The following is a 21,086-nucleotide window of genomic DNA, read 5'->3' as shown; positions in this document are numbered from 1 at the left end:
AAAGAAAGAAAGAAAGAAAGAAGGAAAGAAAGAAAGGAAAGAAGGAAAGAAGGAAAGAAAGAAAGAAAGAAAGAAAGAAAGAAAGAAAGAAAGAAAGAAAGAAAGAAAGAAAGAAAGAAAGAAAGAAGAAAGAAAGAAAGAAAGAAAGAAAGAAAGAAAGAAAGAAAGAAGAAAGAAAGAAGGAAAGAGAAAGAAAAGTGCACTGCATTTAAAGAGGTTTTATTTATTTATTTATTTAAGAGGAGAGAATACTGGGTAGAAACTTATGAAGATGCAGTTAAATTTGGTTAACTGACATTCAGACTGAATCCTACCCTTTTTCATTCCAATATTTGTGTTAAACATCTCAAAGTCAGAATTCTCCCCTGTTTTCTGTTAATCATAGAATCAGAGAATATCCTGGGTTTGAAGGAACCCACAAGGATCACTGAGCCCAACCCGTGGCTCAACACAAGACTACCCAAAATTCCTTACTGCCCTGGGGAACTTGTTCCAGAGCCTGAGCACACTGTCAGAAAACAACCTGATGTCTACACTGGATTTTGTTTATACCATCTCATATCCACAGAAAAGAAAAGGTATCCTAAAACATTATATATGTTCATGCTGAAACTAATCTTTATGTATGGAGTAAAGAGTTTATACTTTTGAACAGCTTACCAAGACATCAGTATTGAGTCTATGTTCATGTTGAGATAATCTATTTGCATAATTCTACATTATTTGGAAGCTATATGTTTTGACCTCTTTTCCTGCATTACCTTGCCTTTAGCAGAAGTTACCTGGCAGACTACAAAAACCTGTTTGGTGTTTGTACCTTCGCTTCCATGGGGTCTATTCTAGCCCTGAGGTACCAAACAACATTGAAAGACAGCTAACATTTAGCTATTATTAGTTAGCTGGAGGGAACGCTCAAGATTTCTGCCAGAGGGAAGGCTGTTTTTTGTTTTTTGTTTTTTTGGTTTTTTTTTTTATTATTGAAATATACTATATCTGCATTTATATGAGGACATTTTAAAGAGCAAAAAAGAATCTAATTAAACTGCCATACAGCAGAGGTCTGTGATGTACAGTGTTGTTCTCAGACAAGGTTTGAATTTCAGCTTGTTATTGAGCTAAACTTATTGAGCATACGTGCACATATATTTGCTCACACCACAGTTTCTGTCTAGAATAAGACAAATGAGTTTCTGGGATGGCAGAACAAGGTGGTATTTGCTCACATTTGCCTTCTCCAAGAAGTACAGGCACATCTTAAACTCTCTTGGCACTATTCGTTCCAGCCTTAATCTGAGCACAGGCATAGCAGAAGATAGCAAACTATAAAATCAGAAATGACAAAAGCGATTCTAGGAACTGCAGCCAGAAAGAGATTAAATTAATGCTGTCTGCATGTTCAAGAAGGAAGCCAAGAGTCTTATTTCTGAGCAACAGCGTCATATGCCTTTTCTTTCACAGTTCTGTTACATAAATTGAATATATTGTGTATTTATTAACATTAAAATTTTGGACATATTCCAGACTTTCTTACTTACTGGCTTCAGTAGTTGGAAAGTTCCTTATATATATCATTTACAGTTGGTACTTTAGTATGGGCTCAAAGAAGTAAGGAGAGATAAGTTTGTAGACCTATATATCTTTGTCTGAAACTACTTTGCTTTTTGATCAAAATCTCTAGTGTTGGACTTTCTAATTTTTTTTTGTGCAGAAGGATCATAAGATGCTCAAATGTGATTTCTGGGCAAGGCACACTTCCAGAATTCATTGATAGCTTTGCAGCCCACTCCATTCCTTGTTAGGCTGTTCAGTGAGTAGGCAATGAAAAATCTCCTCTGCAGAGACAGATGGATTCCACCAGTAGCCTGGAAAATGTGTTCTCTTCCCTCTGGGACTTACAGAAGATTAATGCCCTCCAAGACTAGCCTAGCCTTAAATAACATTGAAAGAATAAGAATAGTAAATTCCCTGGTCTGATTTGCCCTAGCCCGCAAAATTAAAACCCTTCAGAAGATAACTGTCTAAATGAATAAAATTTGAAATATTAATTTCATTGTCTGATTGTATATACTAAAGAAGTATACAAAGAGCACACAGTCCCAGTTTTTCATAGGTATCATCTCATCATGAAAACACTATGTTTCAGAGGTTTGGAGAAAAAGACATAATGTTCTTTTTGTCCTCCTATGGATTAAATGTAGATTTGTCTTTAAAATGGTGGAAATTTCCTATTGGATCAGACCAATAGTACAACTAGTCCAGTACTTTGCTTCAGGAGCAATGAGAAAGTCTATTTAAAGAGGGTGTGTGAGCCTGCTCATTTTCTGCAGCCCATATCTATTGTATTTCTCCTATATCTGCCAATATTGTATTGGAACTACCTTTACTGTCTTTTTGCTCTAGGGTTGTATTTTATGTTATATATATATGGTTGGGTGTTTTTTGGTTGTTTTTTTTGGCTGTTTTGTTTTTGTTTGTTTCTTTGTTTGTTTTTCAGTAATGATGTATCTTTCTAAATTGTCTTTGAGAAAATCACACGTCAAAAGCCTTGAGATGTTTCTCCCTGAGGTACTTCCAAGGCACCTATACAAGCACCTCCAGAAATGCAGGCGGATCTAATAATTACTTTTGTACTTTCCTATACTTGCAAGACCAGTTTTCTTAGCTATCCAGACTGCCTTGACCTCTGGTGAAAATCTATGATGGGAGTCCAAATTGAGTGCGTGGGCTGGTTGTGAAGGCCAATTCTTTGTCCAAGAGCTGTTAGATTGTAGCTATTTCTTCCTTTGACTTCTGTCAAGAATAAATTGTGTATCTTGCCTTCTGACTCATTGTCCTGAAGAAGGGGTTTCACTCTCATTTTTCTTCTTCTCCTGCTCCTGATAGATAAACAAAGAATCTATAACCCAAGATTAAAGATCTGATGCTATAACTGAAAATGAAAGTTTCCTTCTGGTTCAACCAGAGGGGTAGGATATACAACTGTCTCATGCAGTAGGTGACCAAAAAAACCTAAAAACACCTATTCACAAAATATTGTGAATTCAAATGCTAAGCATGCTTTCTTGCTCCTTTCTCCTCACAGATCCCCAGCAAATCCTTGCCTGAACATCATTCTGCCACTCTGCGGTGAGGACATACAAAGAATACCTTATTTCTGTGACTTGGCCTCTCTTCAGCCAAAGTGATGAGAAAAGAATTTCTTGGTTGCTTGAATGAAGTTTATAAACATCAGCTCATCTTGCATCTACTCATTGCATTCTAGATCAATGAGCACAGATGATTTTTTTTCTTCAACAGCATACAAAATGTCTCACCAGTACAGATAAAATTTTCCCAGCTGGCACACATCTTTCCGTAGCTGATGCCAATGTACCTCAATTAGCAGAACAAGCACGTCGTCATCTTGCATGAAATGAAGTCAGCCCAGATAAAAACACTTTAACACTTTTTAAAATACGTGGCATAGAAATGTTGAAACGCTCTTTATTCTTATTGGTACACATTTAGCCTTCGTCTGATATATATATATGCATTCTGAAGGCACATGCAAGTATGCTTTCTGAAAATGTAATGAGCATATAATGGAGGTGGACAGGATGAGTCAGTAGACAGACCAAGTCTTAATGCATGATATTGAATAAAAAGCATTATACAGAGAGAAGAAATGTAAAGAAGAAATCTTGAAACAAGATTCAGGAGGTAGGCAGTGTGAAGTGAGAAATAATAGCAAAGCAGGGAAGCACCAAAAAATGTGTGCATGGGTCATGGCATTGCCAAGCAATAAATGAGAAAAATAATCATAATTGTATGTAAGTGAGGCAACACTGCACTTGTCAAGGGTAGAGAGAATACTCTTCATGCTGAAAGAAGAGACAATCTAAATGAGTTTTAGATTTATTGAAAGTGTGGGAAAGCCTTGCAAGTTTTGGACATAGTCAGGATCTTAGCATTGAAATTAGAAGTGGCCAATCTGTCATTCTTTAGTGTTCCAGTGAGACTGTAATGCTGTAGGGGCTGCATGGGAGACCATACTAGAATGTTTTGCTGTGCCTACAGACAGCTGAATAACCGGAGTGCTCTCAGTGATGAAGAGGGTAGAAGAGTGACAAAGAAGCAGCAGAAGACATCAAGAAAAGCAGTCATGGCAGCTGCTACCAAATCTGACAGATGATCACAGTATTCATGTTTTGAATTACAATTTGAAAAGCCTGACATCGGAGATTAGGCAACAGTCTGCTCATTGTATTCATTAATTCTCTGTATCTGAATGTGAGAGGTGCAAATCTGCACAACAGACATATCTGTATTTTGCATATACTTTTACCTCTGGAACTATGGATTTAGGATCACATTATCTCAAAGCTGTTTTAAATCCATTTTATTTTTTTATTTATAATACTTTTGGTCATCTTGATCTTAGATATCCATCATTATTCTAATTTAAAAAATGCTGGATATGTATCATCAATATTATATTATGAATTATTTTACTGGATATTATTTTTAGTCCTAAATACAAAATAAAGAGTATTTTGTATTCCAATTTCTTGCCTGAAATGAATCCAGAATTTTCCTAAATCCTGTTTTTGGCATGCTGCTTGGTATTCATCAGTGTCTTTCAGTGACATAGTTGATTCCTAATAAATAGCTGGTCTGTTTGACTATGTGTCCAGTAAAGCAGAAAATTTCTTTCTCAGATTCTCCTTTGATTAGTACTTATCTGTCGTAAGTCAAGTTTAAAATGACAACAGGACTGAATGCTATTATGAGATAAATTTAGCATAACATTTGCTGTTCGTTCTACATCAAGATACACTGCAATGTAAATTCTACTTGTGTTTGTCCCTGTTTTGACTGACTTTTAATCTTATTGACATATTTTTATTCTGGTATGAACATTTTATCAGTTCTTCCTGTGTTTATGTGTTTGTTCAATTGTCTTAATTATGCAGAAAATGTATATCTGAAATATCTGTCAAGCCACTGACAAAAGCTTCTGTCTATACAGTCTTTAAAAGGTTTGTCATGGTTTTGGTTAAGATGGGGTTAATTTTCTTCATAGGTGCTCATATGAAGCTATGGTTTAGATTTACGATGAAAATAGTGTTGACAACACATCATTTGTTTTATTTGTTGCACAGTGCTTACACAGAATCATGGATTCTTCAAGCAAGGAGCTAGGTGTGTTCAAGTTGCCAAGAAGTGACACAGCCAGGATAGATGACTCAGACTGACTAAAGAGATATTCCTTTCCATATAACATCATGTTTAATAATACAAGCTTGGCAAAGAAGGAAGGAGTGCAGATATTTAGAATGAAGGGCTTTATCTTTCCAAGAAACCATTCCACATGATGAGCCATGCTGTCCTGGAATGGGTTGAACATATGCCTGCCAATGGGAAGCAGTGAATAAATTCCTTGCTGTCTTGCTAGAATGAACAGCTTTTGCTTTACCCAATAAACTGTCTAAATCTCATCCCATGAGTTTTCACACTTTTACCTTCACCATCCCTGCTGGAAAGAGTGAGTGAGTGGCTGTGTGGTTCTGAGCTGCCTGCTGGGGTTAAGCCATTACAAGGTTACATGAAATTCTTATGTTTTTGTGTATTTTCTGTTTGTATGTGTCAGCATCCCAATTATTGTTGTAATTATTGTTATTATGTCTGAGAAAAAAGAAGGATATATCTGGAGGCTGAAATCAAGACCCTCGCTGATTCTTTGTAATGGAAATTGTTGACAACTCTTCAGAAATGTGCACTGTTGTATGCAATATTCATAATATGGATAGATTCTTGATACAAGAATAATTTAATTGTCTATTCTGCTCAACCATTGTTTAATGAATTCCTAACAATCTGAGAACAAGCTGTCGGAGGACCATTATTAAATTTCATATTTACTTTGCAGTTTTCTCCACCACTGCTTTATCTATTTAGGATTATGATGACATTAACTTTTGTTTTCCTTCACAAATAAAAGCTTTGAACATTTTTTATTGGAAACATGCAAAGTTTAAACTTTCATTGCTGATACTGGTCATAAAAAAGTTAATTTACATTAAGATAATTTTTTACTTAGATCAGTGACAGCCTTTCAGAAAAAAAAAATATAGAAACCTAAGAGAAAAATGTGTGATAAATAATATAGTACAGACTGGGAAACTCAAAAAACTTCAGCAGTTAATTTTATAATTTCCTTGTTCTTAAATTATGTGTTTATGTGTAAGGAAGGCAGGCATTATGACCAAATGGATTGTTGTTTGCTATAGCATTATTATATATAACTCTGGACTGCCATCTTTTATTCATCTCTTCCATATACTACATTGACTTAATCTTTTTGATCTCTCTTTCAATGGAAGTTTCCTAAGCCTATAAGGATTCTCATTTCCGTTCCTTGGACTGTTTCTCTTCTGCTATATCTTTTCACATCAAAATGAACACTGTAGCAATGAATATTGAGTTTTTGAAATATGTGTCATCAGTATTGTTCTATTCTATATCTTACTCTTCAAACAAAAATACACCTTTGAGGTATCTCTTGTGGTTATAGAGCACCAAGTGGAGGTTTTTATTTGACTACTCCAGTAACATTCAGGTTTATTCTATACATGGCTGCACTTAATTACAAATCTATCAGTGTGTAGTAGTAGCTTACACTACTCATTTTAATCAATATTTGTTCTATTTATCTATACTAATCTCCACCAGCCATTGGGTTACCTAATTGTCCATTTTTCTCAAGTAATCTCAGAGTGTATTTATCTCTATATAAAGGTTTTTTTAGTAATGCTCATAATTAAAACAAACAAACAAACAAAAAAACACCTTGTAGACATTAATGACTTTTAAAGAAATTGTAACAATTTCAAGTTAAATGTGGTAGGGGTAGGTATGGAATTGAAGCAAAGTAAGAGCAGTACAATACTTCTGGTCAATTGCAATTGATCATCTAAGTAGAGCATATAATGTTCTTAAGAGTAAAGAAAAAAGTGGAATGAGGTGCAGACCCCTAGCTCAGTCTGCCCACAGTGTATTATATCTTCCTAAAGTTCTTACTGGTATGACCCATAGTACACTTCAGTACACAGTATGTTTTCTGTGTTCACCATCATCAATTAAAACTTTCAGCCATACTATTAATTGTATTTAACATATTTGGAAGATGACACAAAGCTGACAGGATGGTCCCAGGAGCGAGCAATGTATATCAGAAAATAAGATTATCAAGTCTTAAATCAGCAGTTTAAATTGAGTTGTTAATTATTTTTCCCTACACCCCCAGGCATTCCAGATGATTTCCCCTGACTCTTTACAATTTCCATATGGATTTCATAACTATAATCAGATGATGAAAATATTTCAGTGTCTGAATTTTTCTGTGATAAAGTCTTAGATTGTTAGTCACATCTTAAAGATGTTATGACAGTATTTCCTTCCACAGACAAGCAGATTTATACGATGTGCACTTACCTTTTCATTTATGAACTGCATGTTGTTCTGTTCACTAATCCAGATTTACATCCTCTACTTGGTTTTTCTTTTTTCCTTTTTCTTTTGGTGCATGTTTTTTGAAGTGCATAGAACTAAGGCTAATGATGCATTCTTTGCACTTTTGCTTTGGTTATAAGTAAACCCAAATATACTGCAACGTGGATAAGTGTAGCTTTTGGGTTCTTCTCTATTCTTTTGCTTGTAATGGAAATAAACACAAAGTAGAGATTTTATAGCAAAAATTGTTTGTTGTATGAATTGTTGAAGTACAGGTTTGTTGGATATGAAGTACACGTCTGTTGGTTATGAATCCTGAACAAAAATGAGATAAAACAATAGGTCCCTCCTTGTGTTATGGCATGGAACATTTCTGATACTGAAGTACAGTGTTTTTGCTGAAATAAAAAGAGATACGCAATAGGAAGATGGCCTTAAGACTTCTAACCTCACAGCCAGTTCACACTCTGAATCTCTAGTGAAGTCATTAAAGCCTGAGACAATTACACTGCTCTCTTTTTATCTGCTTTTTTTTGGTCCCTAAGTGTACACTGAATACAAAGCTGAGAAGCTGGAATTCTTGTATCTCCAAAATGCTGAACAATGAGCAAATGGATCTCATTAAAAATGAAAGAAAAGAAAACAAACGAGCATGGCAAAACTTATTAGCATATAACCTGGCATGCTTCCCTGCTGCAGTCTGAATTCGTACCAGGGAAATATCTGGCTGAGTACAAATCACCTGTACCTTGATTTCCAAATTAAATAAACTGGGTACTCTCCCATATGACAACAGAGTATCCCAAGAATGTGGAATACAGTGGTACCAAAATTCAGAACATGCTCTGTATCACTGCAAGAAGTTAACAAATAAAGGAGTATCTTTGTTGTCTGTCTTCTTCAGAATTATCTAAAAGGTTTTGGCTGCATGTACCTAAGAAAAATGGGATGCAAATCCTAAATTATTCTCAAATATGAATTTTTTGCTTTTAATGGAAGGATTGAAATTCAGTATTTGTCTCATGTAAAATACATAAACAGCTTCAGAAGTGAAACTCAAGCAACTTTTTTCTTCCTTAGAACCATATAAGCAGGTAGCTGAACATAAGAACACAGGAAGGAATTCTGTACTTATTCTTCTTTGAGTCACAAATTCTCTAAGGATGATCTTCCTCAGGTAAGATATCCATTCATTCTCAACACTCCATGGTTTTGTGACAGAAAAAAAGTGCACTAAAACAGAAGATTTAGAGCTTTAGATCATCTTAAGATGAGGGCTTGTGATAACTTTTAGGACTTCCTATTTTTCCTTGAATGCTCTCAGTATTATGACACTATACAGGACATTGTTTCCATAACAGTAAGTGGAAACTGTGATGTCAACATCTAAGAATGAAGTTTTTAAACCTTCACTGACATACCATTTTAAAAGAGCTTTTAAGGCCAGACAGGGTGTATTGTTTCCTTGTTTTTTGACATGCTCTGCTAGTATGCCAGCATTCAGTATGTTGGCTGCTAAGACACAAGGAATCTCAAGTCAATAATCATTGGAAGATCTCAGGTTTTGCAACATGGAGCCTTAAGACTCACAAAGAGACCTAGATGATCAGGCTGTCTACTTACTAAAAGCCTACTGTTATTTAGAAATTGCAAGAGAATCACCGTTTTGTGACTGTCTTGTTCCAGGAACCTGTATAGTTTTGATAGATATTTCCTGAACATAGTTGCTACTTTTTTTCTAAGTTGTCCTTTAGGGACCCAGCATTTACTTGAATCAAGGGAATTAGGCTTTTCACCAGTTTTAGGAGCCTAAATACTTATGTGGATCTGTTTCATGCATGACTAATAGTTCATGAAATTGAGCTGAACTTCAGCTGAGCAGGAATTCAAGTACTTTCAGCTGAGTTGAACAAATTTTTTTTATTTTTTTTTAGCCCTAGTGATATCCTTCGAAGTGCCCTTAGGCTAGAGAAGAACACAAGCAGAGAGAGAGAAATGCATATTTGAAGCATTTTCTATATTTGTGTGTATGTGCATGCGTGTGCACTGTCTCCAAGTTCCATTATATGCATGTTTAGAAATAAACAGAGCTTGAGTCATTAACATTTGACAAACATATCTACCATTTTTAAGAAATCACACTCACAGAACTGAATTGTGAAGCAGTTCTTGCTGTATTTCAGAACAAAACACAGCTCAATAAATACCATGTTACATCAGGATAATAAATACAGAGCAACGGAATATTAAAGAAAATATTTATTAGAATTATGATGGTGACTGCACACTTCAAAGAAACTGAATTAGATACCAGTGTATTCTATTGCTAATATAAAAAAATTATTTTCTCAGTGAAAACTTTTCTCTGAAATAACTGGCAGCATAATCTGTATCTACCTTTGTCTTTCCTAAAGTAAAATAAATAAAATGTTTCTTAAATGGGAAATAAAATGTTTCTTAAAAAAGGTAGCTTTGTTAACAATGTTATAGGGTTTTCTCTAGTTTAGTGTCAATATGAGCAAGAGGAAGATTACAAACCACAAAAAACATTATTCTGTCCTTTTACAAGTTAGTGGCATAAAGAAAAACTTGATATCATCAGAAAGATCTTTCACAGTCAAAAAGAAAACTGGAATTTAGGCAAGGCACAGGACTCCCATCACCACAGTGATGCTGAGTAGGACTGTTTAGGTATTTACAAAGAACAGCCATCACTGCCTCTGTCTGACACTGAAAAACAATCCCTGCTTTTCAGCCATGGAACCATCATTCTCATTAAACACTCCTACAGGATTCTTTCTGAGTAAGCACAAGAATAGCAATTAGCACAGTGCTGCTCCTCACCTCCTACCATTGTTACCTGTGTCCCTTTGTCCATCTTTCTGTTTCTCTATAAACTCACTGGAATGCTTGAGCAGTCACTCTTCTGCACCTTCTGGCCGTGACTTAACCTCCACTTTCAGGCTCTCGGAAGACAATGTGGGTATATCCAATGCATCCCAGAGTTTCCTGCTAGCTGTATGTACTTATGCAGAGAACCTTGCCTTGGGCCATGGCTTTGTGTCAGAACGATATTTTAGGCCTTGTAGGCCAAGCTTAGCTCCAGTTTAATAACTAGAGCAACTTCAAAGGACTTGCCTCACTACGAGATATTTTTTGCAGAATATTGCATGCTCTCCTTTTTTCATCCAAATCCCTCCTCTTAAGCTTTCCGTCATTATCTGCTTTTCTCCCTCATGCCCTACATGTTCTTAAATTAAACCATCAGATTGCCGTGTTCCATTTATAATACAATGAGACTTGTATTATCTTAGTCGTAGAACTTACCCCACCTTGCATCACAGATACTTTCCTCTCTGCTCTTCGTATATTGTCTGATACAAGCTCTGGGGTGAGAAGGTCTGAGTTTTTAAATCTCTGTGAAGTGCTATTTGAATTTAAAGTGATACATACATATTTAGGTAGAATATGCATAAAAATAATTACCAATATTCTTACCTAGTCTAAATGCAAGATGATACGCTTTTAAATCTAAGCGTCTTTCCTCTTCAAAATATAAGCCTAGACATTTGCATCAATATTTAAAAAGAGATTTGGAAGAGTAAGTCTCTAAAAAAATAATCCAAATATATATGTTTATATATATGAAAGTATTTTCTTCTATCATGACTCAATCCCTTCTCACCCTTTGAAGCTGTACAAATCCTTAAATGTGGTAGAATAGGCTGTATAAACTAAGGACAGCAGGTTTATCGGGGGTCATACAACAATCTTGTAGCTTGCTGTTCCAGCAGAAATTGTCTGTATACAATCTTTTATGGTCAGATACAAACAAACTTTGCCTAACTCTAAACCAACCAGAGACACTGAAGTTCCAGATGAAACAAAGTTTCCTGGTAATAAGCCTAGTTATAAAACATTAACACAGGCTGTTTCAGACTGTTGAGTCTGAACAACTTCTGGCTAGCTATTTGAAAAGCATGAATGCATGTCTCCAAGAAAAGAACAATCTGACTTGCTCTCCATATAGAAATATGCAGTCTCTTTTCAGTGACCAGAATACACAGTTACTGAGCAAATCAAAAGTTGGGTGGACATTTTCTTAGATAAAGTGTAGTACTGCTGAACACAGATTCAGATCTAACAGAAAATAATGTTCACACAATGGATCTAGAAATACCTTGTGGAGTCCATCCATTTGTTTTCCAAGCAATTTCCAGAGGGTGATTCAGTTTAAATGGGACAACAATCTGGTTATTAGATTATTTATAAAACATAAAGGAAATCAATAAAATTAATAACTATTTAAAGAAGAAAAGAGTAGAACCATCAGAGAACTTCTCAGCAAAGTGAAAAATTCAGAGTGAAAAAAAAGACTATGTCCTGCTCTCCTCTCAAAAATACCAAAAAATAAAGTAAACAAGAACGATCTATACTTTGAAACTATATGAATACTGACAGATTAAATAGAAGTCAGAAAAGTTGCAAAAGATGCAAGTGGATGGATGGCTTCAGGTTCTGATCCTGTTTTGCTATAGTTCTTTCCTTCCACTCTGAATCCAAGAGAACAGAGGGGAGGAAAAAGTCATGGGAATAATTTGTGTAAAATGTAATTGTACAGGTACATTTTCATACAGTTATTCTGATGTGAAGAGACTGAACAATATTCAAAAACACTGCTACAATGGCTTAGCCAAAGGGTTAGTCTAAACTAACTCCTGTTCTCCGGGGTGTTCACAGATGCATTTCAGGACTGAATATAGGATACATTTCCTTACAGTTTTCTCATAGATAAAACTCTTGGTGTTTTTCTTTATAGTAAAAACAAATGCAACTCTCTCTGAAGCAATTCTTCAGTTTCCCTTTGAATTTGGGTGAATTTCTTTCAATAACAATAAATTTCACTAATATTTCTTCACTAAGAGAAGAATTGCTTCTTTGGGTATGTCAGCTATTAGTAGTTTTTGTTCATTTGTTTGTTTTTGTGATTTTTTATTGTTGTTGTTTGTTTGGAATTTAATCTTCATAGACATACTTAGTGTCTTATGTTTTTTTTGTGTTGAAAGACACAGTTGATGTCTACTAGTACATTCCATGTCTCTTATATCCGTAACTCATCTTTTCAGCCTTACTGAATTCCAGATAGATTAAATCAGTGGCTCTTCCTTCGTTCATTGATACAGTGACACCATCATAAAAGGCTATTAGATTGGTCAAGCAGGATTTGGCCTTGGTAAAGCTGTTCTGATTCTCCCTTATCACCTCCCTGTCTTCCATGTGCCTTAGCATAGCTTTCAGGTGGATCTGAGCACAGAGATGAGACTGACAGGTCAATAGTTCCTGGGGTCATTCTTTCCAGACATCTTAAAAATGAAGGTGTCATTGCCTTTTTTCCAGTCACCAGGTACTTCACTTAACTCCCATGGATTTTCAAACATCAGGAGTGGCTGACTACATCAGGACTCTGGGATGCATCTCATGAAGATACGAAGACTTGTGGATGCTCAGGTTCCTCAGGTGGTCACAAACCTGATCTACGCTTACAGAAGGTACATTGCTTCTCCACTCCTCCCCTTCCAGAACAATCATTTTAGGGCTGTGTGACTAACAGTTATCAGAGAAGATCAAGGCGAAACCTGCTGAGTATCTCAGCCTTCTCGCTGTCTGTTGTTACCAGCTTGCCTGTGTCAATCACTAGGACAGATATATCTTCCCTTTCTGGTTGAGGTACTTGTAGAAGCTTTTCTTGTTCTTCTTTACCAAGCTTAGTTCAACTCAAGCTTTGGCTTTTCAGCTGTATGAAACAAAGGTATGTAATTAAATTTCTCTGTGCAGAAAAATTTTCACTCATATACACTGACATTCATCAACACTTCCTGAATTTTAAGGAGACCAACCAGTGTATGTGAGGACAGTGAGGCAGTAGGTAGTGTGTTTCAGCACTGGTCACAGCTACAGTGGTTCACCTCTGATGGGTCAGATATTTATGATCCTGGGATGCAGGCTCTTGTCCATCGCTGGTGAAAATTCATAGCAAATTATATTGACTATGTTGAAAAACAGTTTTTTGTAGCTGAGATTTTTTTCTATCAAATGGTTTTATTGTGCTTTCTTTATCTACTGCAGTTTTCATGGAAATAAATAGGAGGCATTACATTCAGAGCAACATACAAAAACCCCTGCAAGGGTTAGGAAATGTGCACTTCTACCATGTGTTCTGGCTTTGCCAATTATTTTGCACCTATAATACAAGAAGAGAGAAGGCAGCCCAACCTAAGCACTCCTCTTACATATAGAGGAATGAGAGGGTTGTTTTTTTTTTTGATATTGAGAAGCTGATAAACATTCTTTCAAGCATACATCATTTTCCTCCAATTGCATATTTGTCATACTCTCACAGTAGCTTTCATTACTCACTGCCTGAAACATTCAGTTCATCACTCATGCATCCTTCACTCTGGAGACGGGCCACTTACAGTGCAACATCTTTCTAGGGTTGTTGATAGAATCATAGAATCATATAATCGTAGAGTCATATAATAATAGAATCATAGAGTGATTCAGGTTGTAAGACACCTTAAAGACCATTTAGTTACAATCCCCCTGCCACAGGCAGGGTTGCCAACCACTATATTATGTTTTCCATGACTCTTTCCAACCTGGCCTTGAAAAACTCCAGGTATGGGGCATCCACAGCTTCTCTGGGAAAAAAGTTTCAGTGCCTCACCACATTCTGAGGAAAAAATTTCCTCCTAATATCAGATATAAATCTAATCTCTTTTTTTTAAAACCATTCCTCCTTCTCTTATCACTACCTAGCTACATAAAAAGTTGGTCTCCCTCCTAATTATAAACTCCCTTTAAATACTGAAAGGCTACAGGGAGATCTCTCCAGAGCCTTTCCTTCTCTAGTCTGAACAAACTCAGCTTCCTCAGTCTTTCTTCATAGTGAGACACTCCTGCCCTTTGATCATCTTCATGGCCCTGCTCTGGACCCACTCCAATAGCTCCACATCCTTCCTTTTTTAGGGGCCCCAGGCCTGGAAACAGTACTGCATGCAGGTGGGACATTACAAGAAGGGGTAGAAGGGGACAATCACCTCCCTTGCTCTGTGGCTACCTTTCTTGATGCAAGATACAGTTGGCCTGGGCTGCACGCACACAGTATTGGCTCATGACAAGCGTTTTGTACAATGGAACACCCAAGTCCTTTTCTGCAGGACTGCTCTCAACGAGTTCTTTTCCCAGTCCATATATATATCTTGGATTGACCCAACTGAAGTGCGACACCTTGTACTTGCCCTTGTTGAACCTCATTATGTTCACTTGGGCCCACTTTTTAAGTTTGTCCAGGTCCCTTTGGTTGTCAACCTTTACTTCTATTGTATCAACTGCACTACTCAGTTTAACATCATCAGAAAATTGTAGAGGGTACACTTGATCCCACTGTCTAAGTCACTGTCAAAGACACTGAAGAGCACTGATCACAAGATGGACTTTCAGGGGATACCACTCATCACTGGACATAAAATGACCACAAACCTCTAGCAGTGACCACTCAAACAATTCTATCCACTGAATAGTCAGCTCTGCTGTGTTGTTTCAGAATGATGGTTCATCAAGAAGTTTGTGTAGATTTTTTTTGTAGGAAAAAAAAACCAAACCATTACTTCAATAAATTAAGGCATACTAACCTCCTCTTGAGAAGGTTTAATCTCTTCTTATAATAATCTTTTATGATCTTCACAAAAAAATACACTACCCCTTTAAATGATTTTGCTGTCATTGTCAGGAGATAACTCAGCCATATCCTGCTTGAGCACAAGATGACTGGTGGTAGTCTCTAGTGGAGAGATGGGAATGTGCCTCACTTGTACTGCTATCTGCATTTTGGGGCAATGGAGACAGAGACAAAGTGCATCTGTGGCATGCCAGATAAAATCTGCACTAAGTCCTGAGCTGCTGTCAGTCCTCAAGATTTAACAAACACAATGTTAAGTGGGCTGACTCTTTTATGGTAATAAATCATAGAACTTAATGTTACTTTTCCTATTTACGGAAAGCAAAACTGTTTTATCTAGTCCCAGCATCCACTCAATTACCCACCTCAGCAGAAAATTTTTATCTTTCCAGCATTCCTTTCCTTCATATTGACCCTATGATTGTCAGTTTCAGAGTACGCTGAAATAGGTTGTGATGTTTATCAGTACTGTACACTTCTTTACATACCAGACAAGGTAAGATTTCAATGAAAACTAGCTTGTATTCTTTTACTTAATACAAAACACTTTTCCTTCTTTAGCTGAAGAATAGCTTTTGTTTCATAGAATTCATGCTGGAGCTCCCAGCCCTTCCTTCCCATAGAGAAGAGAAAGCTACAAGGACCTCATTGCAGCCTTCCAGTATTAAAAACTGGACTATAAAAAGGAAACAAAAACTTTTTACAAGGGTAGACAGGGATAGGACAAGGGGGAGTGATTTTCAGGTCAGGGATGGAAGGTTTAGATTGGATATCAGGAGGAAGTTCTTCACAGAGAGGCGAGGTGCTGGAACAGTCTGCCTGGAGAGGTTGTGGATGCTTTATCCCTAGAGGTGTTCAAGATCAGGTTGGATAGGTCCCTGGGGAACCTGATCTAGTGCCAAATCTTGAGGTTGGTGACCTTGCCTGTCACAAGGGTTTGGAATTTGATGATTGTTGGAGTCCCTTCAAACCCAAGCCCTTCTATGATTTCAAAGCCTGATAACATATTGTATATATTGCTTATACAAGTTCCAATTGTTTTCCTTTTCATTAAGTAGGTGTCACTAACTGTGACTTCAAAGTATTTTTAGATTCTCTGGTCTGTAACTTTTGCCATCTTAGATAAGCTCAGTATATCCGAGCTGATAGATTGAGGAAATCTATTTAGTTAGTTTAAATGTTTTTTTCTTTTTTTCCTTTTTTGTCCTGAAGAACACTGCAGGATCCTGTGGAGTAATCCTCCACTTAAAGAATGCATGGAAGGTAAATGTTATCCAGAAAACTACAATAAAATGATTTCTACAGATAAAGTGATGGTATAAATGGAACTTAAAACACTCGTAAGTACTCAGAATGTGTACTGTTGAAAGAATAATCCATCAATATCTCCTAATTCTGCAGGGCTCAAGTACTTTGTATCTTACTTAAATTTTCAAACACTGGTTAATTCCTACTGCTCAACTACCATTTCATAGCTATGTGATAGCACAGACTGTTTAATTTGTTCTTCTGAAATATGTAGTGGCTGTGCGTAAACATACTGTTCTTCCATACATTGTTACAGCTGACTATAGTTCTCATCTTTTAAGGAATTTTTATGCTAAACTTGGCCTTAGGCACGATCCAACTAATCTCCAACATTCATCTAAAATCCTTAAATTTACCTATTATTTTTTTAAAGAATATAGAGGGCCAGACCACACTGTGGTAATATCGAGTTCTCTAGATAGTGTTTATCTTAAGGTGGAAGTGTTCAGGTTGATGATTTAAAAGTCCCATGGGCTTTTAATGTACACATTGGTATACAGATGGCACATAAGTGGCTAAGTCAGGGGGCGTATTAAAACTGCTCCTGTGCCCTCTAGACATGTGCACACTGTTATCGTGCCTATTACAATAGGTATAGCTCAGGCAGTTCAAGGCTGAGCATGGGGTACAGTATCCCATACAGTGTAACTGCAATCCAACTGCCTGGTGAGGTTTTGGCATACGCCAGCTAACAGCCTTCCAGAAAATATCTGGGCACATTTTAAGCTATAGCACGATAGAAGCAATGTTCCCAGTATGTGAAGCAGGTAAGTCCACTCTCTTCAGGACAAAACAAAACAAAACAAAACAAAAAAAGGATTAGTTGAACAGATAAAATTTTTGGAATGATTTGCCCTGTGCTAGTTACCCAAGCACAGGAATAAGGGTGAACACACATCACAGTGTGAACAAAGCAGTGGGCTGATGGAGATGGTTTGTTTCCACTTCCAAAGACAACTCAGATCTCCACAGAGCTTTCTAGCTTTTGTTTGTTTATTTTAATGTGTGTGTTGTTTCCCTAAAATTTACACACAACTTTCAACTGTTTTTTTACCATGAATATCTAGAAGTGAGGCAAGCACCTAGTTTTATGTCTCACTCACTGACAATCTGGGTATTTAGATTTCACTTTGGAGGAATACCAGAGTTTGAATAGTGAAAGACTGAAATTCTCACTTGTTATTAGATTAGTATTTATTTTACACTTACCTGACAAAGTGCTACACTTCACCCTTGCTACAGAGGAAAGTTATGAAAGAAATAGAAAGGTGGAGTGTCATTTTCAGAGAAGCAAATGTAAAAAAATCAAGGAAGTTTAAGATAGGACCATACAAAAATAATCAACATACAAAAATAAACAAATAATAAAATAATAATCACATGCCTGTGAAGTACTGCCTTCACAATTCTTTCATGAAAGTGTAGTGAAACAGACTGATAATTAAGATTCTCAGTACACAACAGTTTGCAGACATGGGCTGCAGAGGACACCTCCTACCTATTCCATGCATTATGTGTGCCATATATTGCCTTCCAGATGGATTCACAGAATCACATCTTAGAAAACTATTTATTCACATATAAATCTTTTCTGAGTGTTCAGCTGATTAATTATACCACGTACCTGTAATGTGTAAAACAACAAAACTCATTAACTAAGTCCATATTTAAACAATTACATAACAGACACATTTTCACTGCTGCAAACCATCAGCAAATTGTCAGGCTAGATGATTTTAAAGATACATTCACAACTTTTGAAACTTTTGTTTATAAAATTACCTATCTCTTTATCTGCCTTATTTCCTTAACATCAAACAGCATTCATCAGTGGGATTGCTCAGATCATTGTTCTTACTGTATGTTCCCCATTCAGAAGAGCACTGACAATTTTTTTCAGGTCTATAGCAAACTGCACATACAGAGTGTGGTAGAAATCCACATCTTGAAGAAGTCAGATTCAGAACATAAATCTAGATGTCTGTTGACACAAAGTCAATTCCTGCCTTAAAAATAAACTGCCTTTTTCAAGCTAAGTTGTGAAAAATAACACAAGTTTTTCACTATCACATAGTTTGCTCACAAGCTTTAAACAGGATGAAAAAATACAAATCAAAGGAAGTATATGTACCCTTTTCTGCATTGCTTTCTTAATAGACCATTGCAGTGACCTGCATAGTTCAAAATAGCTTAGTTTGGATACGTGCTGCTACCTTAGAATCATTAACCTTGGAAAGACCAATACAATCATCTAGTTCCACCATCAACCCATGCCTGTGACCACTCTAGACCATGTCAGCACAATATCTACCCTTTTCTTGAATATCTTCAGACATGATGACTCCACCACATCCCTGGGCAGCCTGATCCAATGGCTCTCAACTCTTTCTGCAAAGAAATTTTTCCTAATATCCAAACTAAACCTCAGCTGACACAACTGGAGTCCATAACAACCTCTCTTCCTATCACTGCTACCTGGCAAAAGAAGCCGACTCCCATCACACTGTGATCTCCCTTCAGGTAGTTGTAGACAACATCTTGCTGGTATCAACTGCTGAAGAGGAATACTCTAGTAATTTTAAGAGAATTTTAGCTGTAGAAGCCAAATTGTTTTACCAGGTGAATTGCCTGCCTAGGGAGGTGGTTGAGGCACCATCCCTAGTGCTGTTCAAGAAGCGTTTAGATGAGGTGCTAAGGGATTTGATTTAGTAGTTGGGTAGGGATAGTGATAGGAGGATGGTTGGACTAGATGATCTTGTAGGTCCTTTCCAACCTTATGAACCTATGAACCTATGAACCTATGAACTTCCCGTAATGCTTCAGACATTTCTGCTTTCTCAGCATTCATCTCATATACCTGACACTTTTTTTTTTTTTTCCCCTTTTCGTCTATTTTCTTATTAGGTAATGTTTATACTGTGATGTCACCCCTCTAACTAGGAAATAGATGTCTGTGGTTCCAGGTGGGAGGCAGTTTTAAGAAGCAATAAATAATCTCCTCTACTCTCTGCTGTCTCATCCTGAAGAAAAAAACAAAACAAAACAAACAAAAATCCCGAACATATTCCATTCAATCTAAAAATTTCTGAAGTGAGCTGTTGATTTCTACTGTTGAGTTCTTTCTGGATAACTTTTTCTTTGATCCCTTCTAATCTGCTTTTTGTCCTCTCCACTTCATCAAACTGCCCTATTACTTCTTAGAAGCAATTCACAGCCTTTTTTCATCCATTTTCAATTATATCGATATTCTCTACTTTGTACTGACTGAAGTTTTCTGCTCGGAGGTTTCCAGCTGACCCTTAGTTTACCCTATATCCTTTCAATTCTGGTTTTATCTTTTGCTTTTTAAACTACTTGTCTATGGGATTCACTTCCTTCACACATCAGAACTGTCAACTCAGCAAAGTTCTTTGAGGGGTAAAAGAACTTTTCAATTTAATTTTAAGACTCGCTTCTCAATTTCAAGTTCAGTACAGTTCTTAATTTTTTTTTGAGATATTTTTAATGAAAAGTGCTCTGAGATTCTTTATACAGGCTACTTTGTATAAATTTAATTTGTAGCTGTATTGTAAAGTAAACTCCATTTCTTCTAAATCCAAAATACATGTTTTGATACATCTGCTGCAATGACAGGTATTCTGCCAGAGTTTGCATGGAATCTTAATAAATGTAACTGTCTCAGAGAAGTCAGAAGAATCTGCTGTCTTGGATAAGCCTGTCTGATGATTCATAAAGACATAAATTAGACACATAAACTGTCAATTAGGTCACCCAGTTTGTCCTGAAGCCAGTGAAAATGATTCATTGTAAGCCATTTATATTGCTTTCTAATTCCAAGTCCAGTTTTCAGTAGCCCAAGGGGTAGTGAATCTGGAACTTGCTTTTGGCTCAGGTGTTCTTTCCTGACGCATGTCAGCTTGTGCATTTCACACCAAGTGAATTCATCAAAATTGCTTTTGATCATTTTTAAGGGAGGCAGGATTAACTTAAGAAATCAAGATCTTTTAAAGCTTAATGCTCTACACGTTACAGGAGCTTTACACACAAAAAATGCCAGTAAAGACACTCTCAGTAGACTCTGTAATAAACAGGGTAATCTTCTGTCTTCATTTGTAATTTCTCCTAATTACAAACTATTCTAGTAAATGCTTTCATACATTTATTTTAAAGCAAAGTAAGATTCTCAAGTAAACCACAAGTCATGTCTAAGTTCTTATAAGGCCCTTGAAGATTTCAATATTCATCTAACTCACCGTCATCTAGATAAGCTATATTTTCATCATTTTTTTATCTGCCATTGTTAATTCTCTTCACATTTCTAATCAGTGTAATCTAATCTAATAAATTCTATGTAGATAAATGTAAAGTGATCCACACGGGAGAAAACAATCCTAGCCTTACAAGGAGAATGATGGGCACTGAGATAGCTGCTACAACTCAGGAAATTGGGTTATTACAGATGGTTCTATGATAACATCTACTTAATGTTCAGTAGCAGTTAAAAAAAGCAAATAAAAATGTAAGGAATTGTAGGGAAAGAAATACA

At 36.4% G+C, this 21,086-nt stretch overlaps 1 long non-coding RNA gene across 1 annotated transcript in view; it reads right to left on the bottom strand.

The window, feature by feature from the left end:
- Positions 1-21,086, bottom strand: part of LOC136053271 (uncharacterized) — a 594,366-nt gene that overhangs the window by 417,441 nt on the left and 155,839 nt on the right. The gene's annotated exons all lie outside the window — the stretch shown is intronic.

The sequence above is a fragment of the Cyrtonyx montezumae genome, unplaced genomic scaffold (genome assembly GCF_038088225.1).
Source record: "Cyrtonyx montezumae isolate F1298 unplaced genomic scaffold, pur_monq_1.0 scaffold_3, whole genome shotgun sequence".
NCBI classification, from domain to species: Eukaryota; Metazoa; Chordata; class Aves; order Galliformes; family Odontophoridae; genus Cyrtonyx; species Cyrtonyx montezumae.
This window is presented reverse-complemented; position numbering and strand designations above follow the sequence as displayed.